This window comes from Dasypus novemcinctus, chromosome 15 (assembly GCF_030445035.2).
Source record: "Dasypus novemcinctus isolate mDasNov1 chromosome 15, mDasNov1.1.hap2, whole genome shotgun sequence".
NCBI classification, from domain to species: Eukaryota; Metazoa; Chordata; class Mammalia; order Cingulata; family Dasypodidae; genus Dasypus; species Dasypus novemcinctus.
Genome location: NC_080687.1, coordinates 94,470,188 through 94,490,599, shown reverse-complemented (window position 1 = coordinate 94,490,599; position 20,412 = coordinate 94,470,188). Strand labels below are relative to the sequence as shown.

Here is a 20,412-nt window from a genome sequence, read left to right as displayed (position 1 = left end):
AGGCATGTTCTACAAAAGTTTCAGTGAAACAGGGATTTGCCCTGAGCCTCTGACAGCCTACTGAAGTGAAGGCAGCCAAACTCCCAAATGGGGACTCATCCATGTCACTGAGGTCTAAGCTACTGAAGGGCCAAGTATAGCAGCTACTCACAAAGAAAGTATCAAAAGGGTTGGAGCTATTAAAGAAGAAGGCAAATGTGGCAGTGGAGGTACCATGAAAGGAGAGTAGCAAGAGGAGCCACCTGCTATACTGTTTTTCTTCAGGCCTAGAGAAAGGACAAGTTGGACATAGTATGGCTTATCCTAGCTCTACTCTAGTCTCTTCATCCTACCCCAGCTCTCATATAAAACACCCAAAGAAGCAATATTTAGTTCCCGAAGAGAGGCCTTGTGCATGGCTTTTTTGTTCCTTGGCCCAAGACCAACGTTCTACATTGTTCTACAGCCCTGTTCTACAGCCCTATCCAGGCTCTCCCTGGGAAGATTATTTAACTGGGTGTTCCTGAAAAGGAAGAGATGGAGGGCACGTTGTGTTGAAAGAGGGGAGGGAAGAAGTTGCCCAATGTTAACAGTAGCTTCACATACTTGAAGAAAAGTATATGGTGAAGAGGACCTTAAGGGGCAAGGTGGAAGTCCTTCTAGGGTAGAATTCTCTTAGGAAGCAGCAGGGCTTCTTAAGGGGTGAGCTAATGTGTTTGCTGAGGAGAATATACAGCACTAAAGCCATGACAGGTGCATCAAAAGATGCCGGTGCTCACCCTTGACAGGGAGACTATACAGGCCCTGAATTTGAATGGGCCATTGAGCCTGTTCAGTGAGCATCCCCATGGCAACTAGTGTTTTTATGAGCAAATTCTTTCTGGTATTTCTCAAGTACATTCACATATTTTTCCTAATGCTCAAGATAAACCAGTTGAGAAATTGGAAAGAAAGGAAAAGTGTATTAAAATTCTCCTGAAAAAAATTAAACCTTAATAATCTACACAGAGAAGTAACTGGTTGGAAAGAATCCACTGAGATCAAATCAAAAGAAAGAGCAGGTAACATTGACAAACAGAGTCAAAAGTTAACATCAACATTTCTGGAAACTGTGACAGGAGCAGTGGGAGAGAAGAGGACACAATCTAATCAATCAGTCTTCTTTGTAGGTGTTTCCATGTTAATAAATATGTGTTGGGACCATGTCTGCTAATAACAGTGAGTCATTCTTGAAAGCAAAATAAATGTCTTTTAAAACTTACCCTGATTTAATTAATTTTCCCTGAAAGTTGATTGTACATTAGACTTTTGTCAAAAAATAAAAACCTGACAAGTAAAAATGATCAAGAAACAGATATTCAAGCTAAAGTGCATTTGAAATACAATAGTGCATTTTGGCCTTATAATATTCATGCGGTCTTAGAGTAAAACACAAAAATTCATGCAACAGGGAAAATTGGTGTCATGAGGACATTTCCTCCAGTCTTCCTAGAAAAAATACTGAGAATAAGCTCTTTTCTTTTTGTTTGCTGTCATAATAAAAGTATTTTTGCTTTTGACTGGCTTTCCCAAACTTTTCCAATTCTTTTTAATGAAAAATCATTCTTCAATAGTGAAAAGTGCAGGTAAAGTTAAATGATCAAATGGATTACATAAACTATCTCTGACACCAAAAATGGCAGGTAGAGTTGGAATAGTAATTAGTTGACATTGGTATACTTGTATGAAATAAAACTTGTTCAGAAACCACAAAGCTTAAGAACAGTCTGTATGAAAGCTAGTAGGTGCTCCAGAAAATATAGTATACAGAATGTGAGGATATATATATACAGAATTCACACCTAAGTTATAAAAAAGAGACAGGGTTCTTAGACAAACAGTAAGTGAAAACAAAAGGTTTTCCACATATGAGCAATTTTTAAAAGACATGCCCATATGAAAACATGTCATTCCTGGACTCCAAAGAGATATCTGTTGACATGGCTGAACAAAGATGAAATTGAGCTAAACAAACTAAGAACCCAGAAAGAATCTGTCCAACTTGTCTTCCTATCAGTGTACACTGGTCACAGGCAGAATGCTCTTGGAAAGCATGGCTGATTGGTTGATGGTGCTTGGTAAGTGAATGAGAAAACCCAGATTATTAAGTAAGCTTGGAAGTTTAACTCTTCCCCATGTCTGTTTTCCTACACAGGTCAGTCCTATACATGAGAAAGAATTCCAAGTTTTCTCACTCAGAATCAACCCTGTCATTAGCAATTCATGCTTCATGCCCCATGGGTTTCTATTGCACTGTTACAGATACTCCTAAAAGAAATATATAATAGAAAATAACTCCTGACCTAGAAAAGAGGCAAACCAGTAAATCATGTTCAGTACACATAACTCACAGAGAAATACTGAAGTTAATGACTTTTCTCCTTCCTATTGCAATAGAAATGCCATGATATTGGAGGTAAAGAAGACTCAAGAGAAAGACCATCAAGAAGTGAAAGGGAACATGGTGACATAAGACAGCCCCTGGAAAAGTCATCCCTCAGAATCATCTGATAAAGGACAAATTCCACTTGCTTAGAACTTTGGAGGATGGTAGAGAATGAATAGAATAAAAAGAAAAATACAAATGCAGGTAGGAAATTTCCATCCCAGACCTGCTAGTCTGTTCCCCTCCCCCTCACTGGGTCCCACATACCTTGGAAGTCTCACAGAGGCAGCAGCCAGGTCCCTCTGCCACAGACACAGAATACAGAGCCACTCATGACAGCAAAATAGAACCCTGCACATGTCCAGGCACAAGGACCCCAGTTCAGAGAGACCCAGGCAGAATACAAGCTGCTAATTTGTGCTGCATACAGAAAGTTGTAGTGGGAGTGGGGGTACAAAAAGAGAGACCAAGGCAGAACAACTCACAAGAGGTGCCCTTACTAAATCCAGTTTCTGTTGGCTGGACCACCTAAAGCTGAATGGACTTCTGGAGTGGTCCATTTTCTAGATTGACTCCAACTAGCTCCCAGGAACAGGGGAAGAAACTGGAGGCAGAAGAGACTTGCAGAAAAAAAGGGGAGGGGGATGTTTTAAACTGAATCCTACTAACAAAATTTGTTGTTAATGGGGAAAAGTGTGAGAGAGGGAGGAAGTGGGATATATGGCAATCCCCTATATTTTCAATATAACATTTAGTCTAAAGCTTCATTAAAAAATAACTTTTTAAATTAAAAGATCACTATACAGAAAAAGTGGTTGCAATAATAGAGAAACAAAAAAAGATAAGACATATAAAAACCAAGGGACAAAATGGCTAAAGTACTGCTTCTACAAAAATGACACTGAAAGTTAAATGGATTAAACTCTACAGTCAAAAGACACAGGTTGACAGAATGGATAAAAAAGGATGATCCAACTATATGTTGTTTACAAGAGACTCACCTAAGACCCAAGAACAAAAAAGGCTGAAAGTAAAAGAATGGAAAAAGATATTTCATGCAAATAGTAATAAAAAACAGCTGGGATAATTATACCAATATTAAACAAAATACACTTTATCAAAAGCAGTTACAAGAAACAAAGTAGGGGGAAGTGGCCTTGACCCAGTGGTTAGGGTATCCATCTACCACACAGGGGGTCTGCAGTTCAAACCCTGGGCCTCCTTGACCCATGTGGAGCTGGCTCATGCTCAGTGCTGATGCGCACAAGGAGTGCCCTGCCACGCAGGGGTGTCCCCTGCATAGGGGAGCCCCACACATAAGGAATGTGCCCCATAAAAAGAGCTGCCCAGTGCAAAGAAAGTGCAGCCTGCCTAAGAATGGCACTGCCCACACAGAGAACTGACAAAACAAGATGACGCAACAAGAAGAAACACAGATTCCCATGCCACTGACAACAACAGAAGCGGACAAAGAAGAAGACACAGCAAATAGACACAGAGACCAACCAGGGAGGGGGGGGGAAGAAATAAATAAATCTTTAAAAATAAAAACAAACAAAGTAGGACACTATATGTTAATAAAAGGGGCAGGTCATGAAGAACTAAAAATCATAAATATTTATGTCCCCAAATACATGAGGCAAGCTCTGAGAAAACTGAAGGGAGAAGTAGACACCTCTACAATAAAAGTTGAAGACTTCAATGCACCATTCTTATCACTAGATAGAACATCTATACAGAGGGTCAATAAGGAAACAGAGAACTCAAATAACATGTTAAATGAACTAGAATTAACAGACATATATAGAACGTTGCACTCTAATACATTCTTCTCAAGTGCACATGGGTCAGTCTCCAGAATAGACCACATGTAGGGTCATAAAACAAATCTCAATAAATTTAGAAAGATTGAAACTGTAGAAACCATCTTCTCTGACCATAATGAAATCAACCTGGAAATCAATAACAGGCAGAGAATTGGAAAATCCACAAATGTATAGAAGTTAAAGAACACTCTCTTAAATAATCAGTGGGTCAAAGAAGAAATCACAAGGGAAATCAGTAACTATCTTGAGACAAATGAAAATAAGAACACAATGTATCAAAATGTATGGGAAGGGGAAGCAAATGAGGCTCAACCAGTTGCACACCTACCTAGTACATGGGAGGTCCCAGGTTCAGTCTGGTGCCTCCTAAAAAAGATGAGCAGATGTGCCCTGCATCAAAAACCACATGCTACAAGCCAGCAGACTCCACAGCCTGCGGCGAGCAGACCTCATGTGGGAGGTCCCAGATTCAGTTCCTGTATCTCCTGAAGAAGGCAAGCAAACAATGAGCAGACAGATGAGAGAACGATCTAGGGGGTGGGGAGGATGGATAGAGAAAAATCAAGTAAATAAATAAGTTTTTAATATTTTTTAAAATTTATTTTTAAAGGACACATAGATCACACAAAATATTACATTAAAAAATATAGGATGTTCCCACGTACCCCACTCCCCACACTCCCCACTTTTCCTACATCAACAACTTCTTTCATTAGTGTGGTTCATTCATTGCATTTGATGAATACATTTTGGAGCACTGCTACATAGCATGGATTATAGTTTACACTGTAGTTTAACACTCTCTCCTAGTCCATTCAGTGGGTTATGGTACCATCTGTCCCTGCAATATCATTAAGGACAACTCCAAGTCCCGAAAATGCCCCAGTATCACACCTCTTTTTCCCTCTCCCTGCCTTTGGCAACTCCTGTGGCCACTGTCTCCACATCAGTAATATAATTTCTTCCATTCCTGGAGTCACAATAATTCTATAGTAGAATACTATGCAAGTCCACACTAATTCATACTTTATTCCTCCATTCTGAGGGCCCTGGGATGGTGATGCCCACTCCACCTCTCAACTGAGAGGGGGCTTCAATCCCATATGGCTTGTGGATGGGATTCTCGTGCCTGCAGATGTACACTCTCTCAGTTCCTTGGTGTGGCAGTTGTTAATCCTCATCTCCCTGCCAGCTGACCTGGGTAAGTCCAATGAACTGGACAGTAGGTGCTGCAACACCACTGAGGCTCAGGGCCCAGCTGGCACATGAACAGCACAGAGATTCAAGTCTCCTGGGCACACACCAACCCCAGCGCCAAACATATGTTCAGTAAAAGGGACAGAAGAGGCATGTGCAAAGAAGTCACATCTTAGTCCAATTCCATCACACTCAGGAGCACAAATTCCAACGTAGGGCCCATTGGCAAGGCACCAAACTCTAGAGTCATCTGCCATGACCATAGGGCCTGGGTGTCTCTGTAGACCTCAGGAGCACCCCTACCTGGGATTGTATCTACTTTGGCTCTCTCTGAGATCCTGCTGAGATGTGCGTGGGACCCCTATGATGACCTCCCAACTCATTTTGAAGTCTCTTAGCCACATAAGCTCATTTGTCTTTACCATTTCCCCCTTTTATTCAAGGTCTTTTTCTAGTTGCATCATCAGCCAGTGCTTGGTAGTAATCCCTCGTTGCCAGGGACGCTCATCCCCGGGAGTCATGTCCATGCTGGGAGGAAGGTAAGCTGAGTTTGGTTTAGAAAGAGACCATATTTGAGCAACATGGAGGATCTCAGGAGGCAACTCTTAGGCACCCTACAACACTAGGCTATGTTGCAATTTCAAGAGCCAAGGTTGATAAGCATAGCAGTCAATATCAAGGGTCCAACAATAGACCATCCTTCTTCACTAGTCATTGCCCCTATACTTAGGAGATTAATGCTGATCACTTAGAGAATGTGGCAGAGCTCCCCAGGATGGGAATTCAATATTCTTTAGGTTGTTGTGTGAATTTCTATTCACAGTGGCAATACCCCATGAACATTTGAACACATTTATATACCTTATATATGCCCACATGAACTTCCTCCCATGTATCCCCCATCACTGACATCCTGCACCAATGATCCTCCCCTGCCATAGTGATCCAAAACTTCTTCAAAAATGAAGCCAAGAATATCACCATACAATTAATAGGAAAATGAAATAATAATATAAGTTTAAACATCAGAAATAAAATACATAATAATTTAGAAAAGCTAAAATTAAAACAAAGTTTACATTTTGGGATATTAAAAAAATAATGAAAAATATTTAAAAAAATTTTTTTTGACATTTTGCCTTTCATCACTGTAATATTTTTTGTCCCATGTCGATTTGTCCCATGTCGATTGGCATTTTCTTCCATTTCTCTCCCAGTATATACATATATTTTTAATTTTGTTTTTGAAGAAGTTTTACGTCACTCTCTGGGGTACTCTGATATGTCCAACATCCTCCCCATTTTCCCCATTCCCATATTAATAACTTTTTACATGTGGATGGGTCTCCTCCCATTGATATAACACACTATGACAAAATGATCACTTGCACATTCTCTAGAAGACTGCCCCAGGTGTGCTCTTTCCAAAATGCTCCCCCCATTCCAACACCCTGAACCAGTAACCCTTCCTTGTCATATTTCCAAAAGAGCTTTCTCAACATTATAGTTTCAACCACGTACCCACCAAATACCAGTGTTCACCTGCCCTCTCCCCCAACCCTCCCCTCAGGTCCATGGACCATCCAACCCATCCAGGCATTGAAGGACAAATATTACATGACCTCTCTGATATGAATTTTGCAAATTGAGTAGACTCGGAGAACATCATTGATTTTTGAAGACTTTATGTTGAATGACCCAAGCCAGGCACTGAAGGACAAATATTACATGACCTCATTGATATGAAGTAAGCAAACTGAGCAGGCTCAGAGAATGAAATTTTGGAAGACAGGTTTACAGGAGACAGAAAGGAAGAAGGTTGGGAGTCAATGCCCATATGGGCAAAACCTACCATAAGGTGGAAGACTAGTTGTGCAGTAGATGAGCATGACAGTGGTGCAGTGATGCTACTGGGCTAGGCAATGCTGGTCTGTGAGGGGGGTAGTGGGGGGAGGGTAGGTTAGACTGTCCTTGGAACTGGGGTGAGAGTTGGGAGAGGGAACAGATGAACTATGGGGATTTGTGGGTATGTGACTGGAATTACAATGCTGGGAATGTTCTCTTGTCAAAGATGGCAGGGGAGGGTTACAGGTTTAAAGTGTTGGATGTGGGGAGCACATGGGACAGGTCATATCTAGGGCAGGCTTCTAGCGATTGTACAGTGTTCACTTTCTCATAGTGTTGTATCAGGCGATGGAGACTCACATAATGAGTGGGAAGATGTTATACTCCCGTCCTGGGAACTTCTGAAATGATCTCATATAGGTGGGAGTCTCTTGAGAGCATAGGTAGTGCTAAAAGGGGGGGACAGGCCAGTATATTAAGTCCTCAATGTTGCTGCAGGTAACTATGATTCTGATCCTTCAAAGAGTTAATCTAGGTGGTTACCACGGGTCCTAAGGGTAGAGGGAGGGAGGAATAGAAGAGATGGAACATGGGACATTTTGGGGGTGATGGAATTGTTCTATAAGATCCAGAAAGGATGGAGAGAAACCATGTTAAACTTCATCAAAATATATAAAAGTGTACGGTCCAAAATGTAAACCACAATGTAAATCATTGACCATGGTTAGTAACAATGTTTCAATTTTTGTACATCAATTGTAACAAATGTACCAGCCACAAGAAAAATGTTATTAGTTGGGGAAAGGGGAAAATAAGAGGACATTCAGTATATTCTGCATGTAACTTTTCTGTAACCTAAAAGTTCTTTGAAGACAAAATGAAAAAAACAAGACTTTGGCTGAATAAATGGAAGCAATAGTCACTGTGCAAACAAGACAACAAATCTTATATTGATGAAAACAATGTTAAGAAGTTTTTTAAATTTGTTTTTTTATATTATTTCAAACTTTTTATTAAAAAAATTTTCACACTTTGTTATTTTTAAAACCATCTTTAGTATAACATTTTCCTATTAATTATATTTGGTTATTTTTTTTTTTGGCTTCAATTTTGAAGAAGTTTTGGATCACAGAAGGGTTACAACTGTGGCAGGGGAAAATCATTGGTGTGGGGTGTCACACTTGGGGTATCCATGGGAGGAGGTTCACCTGGGACCTAACAATAAGGCACATGAACATGTTCCAATGTTCACGGGGCATTGTCACCATGGGTGGAGATCTACACAATAACCAAAGAAATATCAAATTCTCATCATGGAGAGCTCTGCCACATTCTCTAATGAGACAGCAAGAATGCCCTAAGTACAGAGGCAGTGACAACTGTGGAAGGTGGACCATTGATGGGCCCCTGATATTGATGACTGTACTTATGAACCTTTACTTTTGAAATTGAAAGTTATTATAGGGTGCCTAAGCATTCCCTCGTGAGAGACTCCACATCACTCAAATGTGGCCTCTCTCTAAGCCAAAACTCAGCATGTTAATGCATTACCTTCCTCCACTGTGGGAAATGACTCCCAGGAATGAGCTTGCTTGGCACTGAGGGATTACTACCAAGAACCAACCAGCAATGCAACTGGAAAAATACATTGACCAAAAGGGGAAAGGGGAAAGAAAAATGAGTTTATATGGCTGAGAGACTTCAAAGACATCCAGACACTACAGGTAGGGCAGGCAGCTCAGGAGTTTGCCATCCTGTCACTGGGCCCTATTTTGGAGTTTACACTCCCCAGCATGATAGAGTTGGACTCAGTTGTGTTTTCCCTACATGACTCTGCTGCCCCTCTATTTGAACCTTTAGTTAGTATTAGAGTTGATAGTTGTATGTCCAAGAGACTTAAATCTTTGGTTGTCCATATGCCAGTTTGCAACACCTACTCTTCAGTTTTTTGGACTCACCTGGGACAACTAATAAGGAGATGATGACTGACAACCACCAAGTCAAGAAACAGAGAGAATCTGCAACTGTACCAAGAAAGTCCCAGCTGTCTGCCCTGTGGGATCTAAGCCCCCTCTCAGTTAGCAGTGGACTCAGAATCACCATCGCAGAATCCTAAAGACTGGGGAGTGAACAATGTTCTAAAGTAAACTTAGGCGGTGGACTTGGCCCAGTGGTTAGGGCATCCATCTACCACATGGGAGGTCCGCAGTTCAAACCCCAGGCCTCCTTGACCCATGTGGAGCTGGCCCATGTGCAGTGCTGATGCGCACAAGGAGTGCCCTGCCACGCTGAGGTGTCCCCCACCTAGGGGAGACCCATGTGCAAGGAGAGCGCCCCATAAGGAGAGTCACCTGGTGTGAAAGAAAGTGCAGCCTGTCCAGGAATGGTGCCACACACATGGAGAGCTGAAATAACAAGATGATGCAACAGAAAGAAACACAGATTCCTGTGCCACTGACAACAACAGAAGTGGACAAAGAAGACACAGCAAATAGACACAGAGAATAGACAACCGGGGGTGGGAGAGGGGAGAGAAATAATTAAATAAATAAATCTTTAACAAAAAAAATAAACTTACAATTATTCTACTGTAGACTTGTGATCCTAGCAATGGAAGAAGTTTTATCTTGGATGTGGAGGCAGTGGCCACTGGAGGTTCTGAGGGGAAGGAGAGGGGGAAATAGATGTAGTTTTGGGACATTTTTGAGACTCTGGAATTATCCTGAATGACACTACAATGACAGATACAGGCCATTGTGTGGAAGAGAGTGTAAACTGCAATGTAAACTTTATTCATTGCTTAGTGGCAATGCTCCAAGATGTGTTCATCAATTGAGGCAAATAATGTTGATTTGAGAAAACATGGGAAAGTGAGGGAGTGAGGCATATGGGGATCCCCTATATTTTTTGTGTAACATTTATGTAATCTAAGTTTCCTTTAAAAAATTTAAAAAAGGTATATTAAAAAAAAAAAAGAAGGGAGTGGAGGTGGCTCAAGCAATTAGGCACCTCCCTCCCATGTCAGAGGTCCTGGATTCAGTTCCCAGTGCCTCCTAAAGAAACAAGAAGACAAACAGACATAGCACGTGAAAAACAACAAGGGTGTAGGGAGAAATAAATAAAAATCAATCTTTTAAAAAAAGACATAGACTGATAGAATGAATTAAAAAATATGAGCTATTTATATGTTGTCAACAAGAGACCCAAACCTCAGATATAAGGGCACAAGCAGGTTAAAAGTAAAAGGTTGGAAAAAGGTATTCCAAGCCAATGGTAATCAAAAAAGAGTTAGGTAACAATACTACTGTCAGAAAAAAAATAGATTTCAAATGCAAAACTGTTAAAAAGGATGAAGAAGGTCATTATATATTACTAAAAGGGGCAATTCACCAAGAAGAAATAACTATACTAAATATTTTTGCACCTAACCTTAGTGCCCAAAGATCCATGAGGCACACACTGGCAAAACTTAGAAGAAATAAATGTCTCTACAATAACAGATGGAGACTTCAATACACCACTCTCAGTATTGGATAGAACATATGGACAAAGGATAAATAAAGAAAAAGTAACATGAAAAATATGATAAATGAACTAGGCCAAATGGACACCTATAGAGTATTGCACGCCAAATCTTTCCAAGTGCTCATGGATCCTTCTCCAAGATAGACCATAGGTTGGGTCGCAAGAATAAGTTTCAATAAATTTAAAAAGACTGAAATTATACAAAATACTTTCTCTGATCATAATGGAATGAAGCTGAAAACCAATAATGGAAGAAAAAAGAGAAAATTCATAAATACATGGAAATTCAACAACAAATGTTTAAATAATCAGTGGGCCAAAGAAGATATTGCAAGAGAATTCAGCAAATATCTTAAGAAGAGTGAAAATGAGAACACAACATATCAAAACCTATGGGGGAAAGCGGACTTGGCCCAATGGATAGAGCATCTGCCTACCACATGGGAGGTCCGTAGTTCAAACCCGGGGCCTCCTTGACCCATGTGGTGCTGGCCCATGTGCAGTGATGATGCAGGGCGCAGGAGTGCCATGCCACACAGGGGTGTCCCCTGCAGAGAGGAGCCCCACGTGCAAGGAGTGCAACCCATAAGGAGAGCTGCCCAGCGCGAAAGAAAGTGCAGTCTGCCCAAGAATGGCACCGCATACACGGAGAGCTGATACAACAAGATGATGCAACAAAAGGAAACACAGATTCCTGGTGCTGCTGATAAGGATAGAAGTGGTCACAGAAGAACACACAGCAAATAGACAAGGGGGGAGAAGGGGAGAAAAATGAAAAATAAGTCTTTAAAAGAAAAAACCTATGAGACACTACAAAGGCAGTGATGAGAGGGAAATTTAGAGCCTTCAATGCTTACATTAAAAAAGAAAAAAGAAAGAAAATTGAAGATCTGACTGCACACCTGGAGGAAGTGAAAAAGAACAGCAAACACATCCCAAACCTAGCTGAAGGAAAGAAATAGTAAATGTCAGAATAGAAATAAATTAAATTGAGAACAAAACAAAACAAAACAAAACAGTAGAGAGAATCAACAAAACCAAAAGCTGGTTCTTTGAGAAGATCAATAAAATCGACAAGCCCTTAGCTAGAGTGACAAAAAAACAACAACAGAGAATACACAAATATAATCACAAATGAGAGGGGGGACATTACCACTGATGCCACAGAAATAAAAAAGACCGTAAGAGGATGATGTCAACAGTATGTAAACAAACTAGACAATGTAGAGAAGATGGACAGATTCCTAGAAACACACAAAGCTCAGACACTGATCCTGGAAGAAACAGAACACCTTAACAAACCAAGCACAAATGATGAGATTGAAACAGTTGCCAAAAACCTCCAAAAATGAAAATTCCAGGACCAAATGGCTTCATGGGTAAATACTACCAATCATGCAAAGAAGACTGAACAACAATTTTGCTCAAGCTCTTCCAAAAAAAATTGACAGGAATGAACACTACCAAACTCATTCTGTGGAGCCGATATTACCCTATTACCAAAGCCTGATAAAGATACCACAAAAAAAGAAAATTACAGACCAATTTCTTTTTTTTAAAGATTTATTTATTTATTTCTCTCCCCTCCCACCCTGGTTGTCTGTTCTCTGTGTCTATTTGCTGCATCTTCTTTGTCTGCTTCTGTTGTCTTCAGCGGCACGGGAATCTGTGTGTATCTTTTTGTTGCGTCATCTTGTTGTGTCAGCTCTCCATGTGTGTGGCACCATTCCTGGGCAGGCTGCACTTTCTTTCGCACTGGGCGGCTCTCCTTACGGGGTGCACTCCTTGTTTGGGGGGTTCCCCTCCACGGGGGACACCCCTGCATGGCACAGCACTCCTTGCGTGCATCAGCACTGCACATGGGCCAGCTCCACATGGGTCAAGGAGGCCCGAGGTTTGAACCGCGGACCTCCCATGTGGTAGACGGGCACCCTAACCACTGGGCCAAGTCCGCTGCCACAGACCAATTTCTCTAATGAATATAGATGCAGAAATCCTCAACAGAATGTTTGACAACCAATTCTAAAAACACATTAAAAGAAGTAAACACCACTGTGATGGTTAGGCTAATGAGTCACCTTGGCCAGGTAATGGTCCCCAGTTGTTTGGTCAAGCAAGTATGAAGATCATTGTAAAAGAAGGTGCATTTCATGGACATTAACCATCAGTGAATTGATTGCATATATGGCTGATTACATCTACAATCAACTGAGGAGACTGTCATCAATTTATGACATATCATCCAAAGACTTGAAGGCCTTAAAAGGAGAAGTAATTTCAGCATTCAGGGAGAGAATTCCCATTTCTGCTCTAGACAGCCAGCACCTCCTGGGGAACTCATCCAGGACCTTCATCAAAGTCCCTGCTTTGCAATCTGCCCTATGGAATTTGAACTTGTGCATCTCCACAGTCCAGTGAGACAATTTTATAAAATCTCATACTATTTATAGATATACACTGTCAGTTCTATTTCCCTGGAGATCTCTAATACAGCTTTGTACTGGGAGTGGTTCTTCTAACAAAAGGATGATGATAAACAGATTCTTAAAAATGGGATTTCTGATCCCAATGAGATTTTTGCAACTGGCTCTCTACTTTGATTAGATTCAAGGGAATTAATGACTCTGTTTCCAATAATCAAGAGGCCGCTGACAGTCTGTGGTATCAGTTGGCAATAGAAGTACATATCACCACTTGATATGACTACTTCCATGCTTGTAAGAGGAAAGGCTCTGGATGAGAGTGTTTTTACCACCTCAACAGAGGTTTGTGAAGTTAAAGGTACAATTGTTAGTGGAAGGCTCTGGGTTCTGGGCTTCTAGGTTCCTGGCTTATGTTGCATAAAAGAATTTAAGGATACACCATAGGGTAGGCAAGGAAGTAAAGAGTTTATTAAGAAATAAGAAAATGAGAAATGTACACAGCCTGAGGCATGGACTGTGGGCATGAAGTCCTAGGTCAGGCTTTTTAAAAGTCTTTCCTCCTCCCCCTCCATAATGTTGATGGAAGGGCCCAGCTGTTTGCTATTCTAAATGATTGATTCACCTCAGGGAACCAATGCTGAGGCCTTTTGAGGGTACCCAGGGCTTTCCCTTGACCCTGAATAAGATTCTCATTCCAAATGGGATTCTCACAGCCAGGGTATTACAGGATCCATCGGGAGGTTTCTGGGCAGGGTCTCACAGCTATGTGGCCTGCCAGCCATATCGTCTGCCAGCCGTGTTGTCCACCAGGTCTTCAGCTGTGGCCCAAGTCTTCCCTTTCCCTATATTAACCTGCCTCACAATGATCTTGGTTGGTTATTCCTAAAGTCACTAGATACAGCTACAAAAGAAAAGGATGAGCTGACAGCTTCAAATTTGCAACTTAAATGGCACATGAATGATGTGAAAATTTCTATATGTGCCCTGAAAGAAAATCTTGTTTTGTGAAGTTGCAGACTTGAGATCTCTGAAAACCAGACTGAGTCTCATTGTGGGAGTAGCAGAGTTATAATGGAAAAGAAATCTAAACCTTACAGGGTGTCTGCTATTAAAGTGAGGGTATTGATGGAAAGGAGTAGAATCCTGAGGACTGAGATAGAGACATGGATTGATGATGATGGCAGCGGGGACATTGAAACCTTAAATTCTGCTGAGACTTTACCAGCTATACCTGTAATTGTCAGCCCTGAAGATACAGCCACCTGACCTCCTCCCTACCCTGGGGAGACAATCACCCAACCTCCAGCCTTCCCCGAGGAGTTGCAACCTCCTTCCCACCCTAAGGAGAGGAACATTCAATCTCCACCATGCCAAAGGACACAACCACCCAACCTCCAGCCTGCCCCAAGGAGTCTGCCATCAATCCCTACCTGAAGAGATTAGTCATATCTCACCAGATGAAACTGTAATGGAATGCCCTAAGGCAACTGGCTTGCAAGACACTTCTAATGCTTCACTACAACACACCCACCACCCCTCTTTTCTTCCAGACCTTCAAAACAAGCCCTGAGAGGTGAAGTACAAAGTGAGGAAGTACACTATACTCCAAAAGAACTGAATGAGTTTTCCAATTTATATAGGCAGACATTGGGGGAGTATGTGTGAGAATGGATATTAAGAGTACAGGATGATGGTGGAAGGAATATAAAGTTGGATCAGGTGGAATGTATTGATGTGGGCCCACTAAGCAGAGGTTTTGGATTCAGTGTTTTTGTTCAAAGGGTTAGAAAGGGTTCTAACAGGTTGTTCAGGTGGCTGGCTACAACACAGATGGAAAAATCGCTGACACTGCCTGAGGTCAGGATGCCAGAATTGCCCTGGTATATTGTAGATGAGGAGATCTAAAGGCTTAGAGAGATTTGACTGTTACAATGGATTTACTAAGACATGCCCTCTTACCCCAGGAATGTCCAGAGGACACACCTTTCACCAGGACTGTTAGGAATAAATTTGTTAGTCTAACTACATCTTCCCTGAAGATCTCTGTGGTTGCTCCTCTGTAGGACAGATATTACCATGGTAACTGCTGCCATAGAACTAGGATGCTTAAAAACTATGGGGATGATCAGATCCTGGACCAGTAGAAGCCAAGTGGCAGCACTAAATCACCAAAGACAAGGTGGGTGTTGCTACCACAATGAAAAGCTGACTCAAAGCAGCAATCAAAAGTCTGAGTTGCATAGATCTATGGTTTTGACTACTAGATCATGAGGTTTCTAGAACTAAAATAGATGGGCAGTCTACTAAATTCCTACTTGATCTATATAAGCAGAAGGGCTCTAGGCCTACTGAACAAAAGCCTATCTTGAATTAAAGAAACATAGAGTCAATTCCAAGAAATGAGACCGTTTAAGGATCTAGCGCCCCTTAAATGAGGGATAGGCCAGGTCCCCTTGGGGAATAGTCTTGTTAAACACTGCCAAAATTTTATACTGTTAATCTTCCTCCCAGGCTTCCACAAAGAGAGCCACAGCCTTTTACCAGGGTATCAATTCACTGGAGAAAAGGAAACAAGCAGATGTTAGGGGATTATTAGACACTGGCTCAAAAGTGACATTACTTCCAGTAGACCCAAAACTCCACTGTGGTCCACCAGTCAGAGTAGGGGCTCATGGAGGTCAGGTGATCAATGGAGTTTTAGCTCAGGTCTGTCTCACAGTGGTTCCACTGGATCCTGTGAGTCCCTGGACCCATCCTGTAATTATTTCCCCAGTGCTAGAATGCATAATTAGAATAGAAATACTCAGCAATGGGCAGATCCCAATGTTGTTCCTTGATGTGTGGAGTGAGGGCAATTTTTGTAGGAAAGTCCAAGGAGAAGACACTAGAACTGCCTCTACCTAGCAAAAATCGTAAATTAAAAGCAATACCAGGGAAGCGAATTTGGCTCAACTGATAGAGCATCCATCTACCACATGGGATGTCCAGGGATCAAACCCAGGGCCTCCTTGACCCATGTGGAGCTGGCCCATACGCAGTGCTGATGCACACAAGGAGTGCCATGCCATGCAGGGGTGTCCCCCTGTAGGGGAGCCCAATGCGCAAGGATTGCGCCTCTCAAGGAGAGCCGCCCTGTGCAAAAAAAGCACAGCCTGGCCAGGAGTGGCACTGCACACAGAGAGCTGACACAGCAAGATGATGCAACAAAAAAAAAGACACAGATTCCTGGTGCTCTGACAAGAATGCAAGCAGACAAAGAAGAACACACAGCGAATGGACACAGAAAGCAGACAATGGGGGGGCAGGGGGCACATGGGGAAATAAATAAATAGATAAATAGATAGATCTTAAAAAGAAAAGCAATACAAGATTTCTAGAGGGATTGTAGAGATCAGTACAACCATCAAGGACTTGAAGGATACAGGAGTAGTGATTCCCGCTACATCCTTGTTCAACTCTATTTTGCCTGTGCAGAAAACAGAAGACTCTTGGAGGATGACAGTGAATTACTGTAAACTTAACCAGGTGGTGACTCCAATTGCAGCTGCTGTTGCAAATACTGTATCATTGCTTGAGCAAATCAGCACACATCCCTCTGGTGCCTGGGATATATCTACTGATCTCACAAACGCTTTGTTCTCAATTTCTGTTAATAAGGACCACCAGAAACAGTTTGCATTCAGCTGGCAAGGCCAGCAATAAACCTCAACTGTCATGCCCCAGGAATATATCAACTCTCCTCATGTCAAATATTTAGGAATGAACTTAAGTATGTAAAGAACCTGTATTCAGAAAACTACAAAACAACTGCTAAAGGAAACCAAAGAAGACCTAAATAAATGGAAAGACATTCCATGTTCATGGACTAGAAGACTAAATATCATTAAGAAGTTAATCATGTCTAAATGATTTACAGATTCAATGAAATTCCCATAAAAATTGCAACAACCTTTTTGCAGAAATGTAAAGCCAATTATCAAGTTTATTGAAAGGTAAGGGGCCCCGAATATTCAAATATGTATTAAAAAGAAGAACAAAGTTTGAAGTCTCTCACTTTCAGACTTTAAATCATATTACTAACTACAGTGGTAAAAACAGCACAATACTGACATAAAGATAGAGATTGACCAAGGGAACTGAATTGACAACTAAGAATTAGACCCTCACATCTACAGCCAAACGATTTTTGGTAAGGCTGTCAGGCCCATCCACCTAGGCCAGAACAATCTATTCAAGAAATGATACTGCAAGAATGGGATATCCATATCCAAAAGAAAGAGGGACCCCATCCCACATCTTATACAAAAATTAAACCAATATGGATCAAGGACCCAAAGGTAAAAAATATAACCATAAAACTCTTAGAAGAAAATATTAAAAAAATCTTCAAAATCTTGTGATAGGTGGTAGTTTCTTAAATCTTACATCCAAAGCACAAACAACAATAGAAAATGTAGATACATGGGACCTCCTCAAAATTAAACACACTTGTTCTTCAAAAGATTTTGTCAGGAAAGTACAAATGCAGCCTACTCAATGGGAGAAAATATTTGGAAACCACATATAAGGGTTTGATATCCACGTTATATAAAGAGATCGTACAACTCAATGATAAGAAGACAAGCAATGCAAATAATAAATGGGCAAAATACTTGAACAGACATTTCTCCAAAGAAGAAATACAAATGGCCAAAATACAGGAAAAAATGTCCAGTATCACTAGTTATTAGGGAAATGCAAATCAAGACTATAATGAGATATAATTTCATGATCTATAAAATGACCATTTTTAAAAAACAGAAAACAACAAGTGATGGAGAGGATATGGAGAAATGGGAATACTCCTACACTGTCAGTGGCAATGTAGAATGATGCAGTCTGGTGATACCTCAAGGAGCTGAATATAGAACTGCTGTATGACCCAGCAACTAGGAATATATTCAGAAGAACTGAAAGTAAGGATGCTGACATTTGCACAATAAGGTTCATAGCAATATTATTCACAACTGCTAAATATGGAAACAACCCAAGTGTCCATCAACCAGTGAATGGATAAACAAAATGTGGTATATACATACAATGGAATACTTTTCAGCTGTAAGAAGAAATGAAATTGGGAAGCATATGACAACATGGATGAACCTGAGGATATTATGTTGAGTGAGATAAGCCAGACACAAGAACAAATATTGTATGGTCTCACTAACATGAACTAAATATGATGAGTAAACTCATGGATGTAAACACTAGAGTATAGGTTACTTGGATATAGAAAGTAGGTTGAGAATGGGAGTTGAAGCATAATGTATGTAGAAATTTTTATAAGGTTTATTATAAAAGTGTGGAAATGAATAGAGTTGATGGTCACACATTATAGGGAGTATAACAAACATTGCTGATTTATAAATGAGATTGTGTCTGAAAGGGGTAGTCTATGGACATAAATGCCAATTGAAAGGAAGCTAGAGGATAATCTAGGGACTATATAACAGTGATTTCGCTGGTGGATGAAGATTGTGATTAATTGCATAAGAATGTTCTTCTGGAAGGTGGAAGTTAAAGAGATGGAGGGATCACTTCGCCTGGGAGAAAAAAACAGAGGACAGACGGTGACTGTATGGAGGGCTGCCATGGGGCTCAGTACACCATGGGATGGCAAGAGACCACCCAGAAGAGAGAAGGGCAAAGGAAAGAGTCTCAGCTGGCTGAAAAATCCCATGATTAGAGCTGCAAAAGCTGTAGGAGGTGCACAACCTCCCACCTATGAAGCAAATTGTAGTCTGCAGACTGCAGCAGTGGACTGCACTGGCTATGGACTGAGGGGGTTGCAGGGGTCTTCTTCTCAAGAAAGGAGAGAGGCAGGAACACAATCGACAGCAAATTCAGATTTTGGCCAGCGATCTTGGTCTGCTGCATTGGCGAGGTCCCATTCTTCCAGGCTGGGTGGGATTGAGACACTGTTTGCTCCGAGAGCTGGCAGGGAGCTAAAGATACTTTGCCTTCTCAAACATCCTTCTTACTGCCTTGGATTGGTTGCTGAGGAGGCAGAGGGAACCAGGGGTGAAGAATAGCCTCTGAGAAAGTTTGTCTGTGAGACTTGGCCAGCTCTGAGGACATTGCTCCTGCACTGACCACCCATCTGAGGAATTACTCTGAATGCACTCCCCACTAACACCTGGAGTCGAGTGATTTGGCAAAGAGTGCCACCTGCTGACCAGACCACAAAAATGCATGAAAAAAGAAAAATAATAAATAAAAGAGGATGGCAGGTACCTGTACTGCCACTGTCTCCACGGCCCTTGGAAACTGGCCTGCACCCCATTACTGGGTCCTCAAGCCCTGGTTTGAGCAGTTAAACAGAGGCGATCCTAAATATCTAGAACAAGTTGAACCAAGAGTTAAAGAACAGTGGCAGCACACAGCTACTTTGTAGTAAATTCCTAGGTAAAAGAGAGAAACTTATCTTCAGAATAAATGCAGCATCAGAATCAGATGCCTATTTTTGGGACTTGGAGTTGTCCTAAGTGATATTGCAGGGACAGATGCTGGACATTATGTATCCTGCCATAATCCACTGGATGGACTGGGGAGAGTGTAAACTACAATGTAAACTATAATCCACGCAGTTCAGCAGTGCTCCAAAATGTAGCAATGAATGTGCCACAATGATGAGGAAGGCTGTTGATGTGTGAGGAGTAGGGAGGTATGTGGGACCCTCTTATATTTTTAATGTAACATTTTTTGTGATTTATGTATCTTTTTAAAAAGACAATTTAATAAATATATATATATATTTTAAAACGAATCGGATGCCTAAGACATCTAGAAAAAATTACTAGCCATACAAAGTAAAAGGAAGTTATGACTCAGGAAAAGGACAAATCAAAGCTCCAGATGAGACACAGGATATAAAACAGCTAATAAATGAGATTCACACAACCCCTGAAATCAAATCACTGAGTGGAGGGACAGCATGGCTACAGAAATAAAAAACATTAAGACACTGAGGGAAGTGGACTTGGCCCAGTGGTTAGGGTGTCCATATACCACATGGGAGGTCTGCGGTTCAAACCCTGGGCCGCCTTGACCCGTGTGGAGCTGGTCCACGTGCAGTGCTGATATGCGCAAGGAGTACCATGCCACACGGGGGTGTCCCCCGCACAGGGGAGCCCCACGGGCAAGGAGTGTACTC

At 41.4% G+C, this 20,412-nt stretch overlaps 1 long non-coding RNA gene across 12 annotated transcripts in view; it reads right to left on the bottom strand.

The window, feature by feature from the left end:
- LOC131273456 (uncharacterized) overlaps window positions 1-20,412 on the bottom strand; it is a 407,742-nt gene that overhangs the window by 278,890 nt on the left and 108,440 nt on the right. The window lies entirely within an intron of this gene.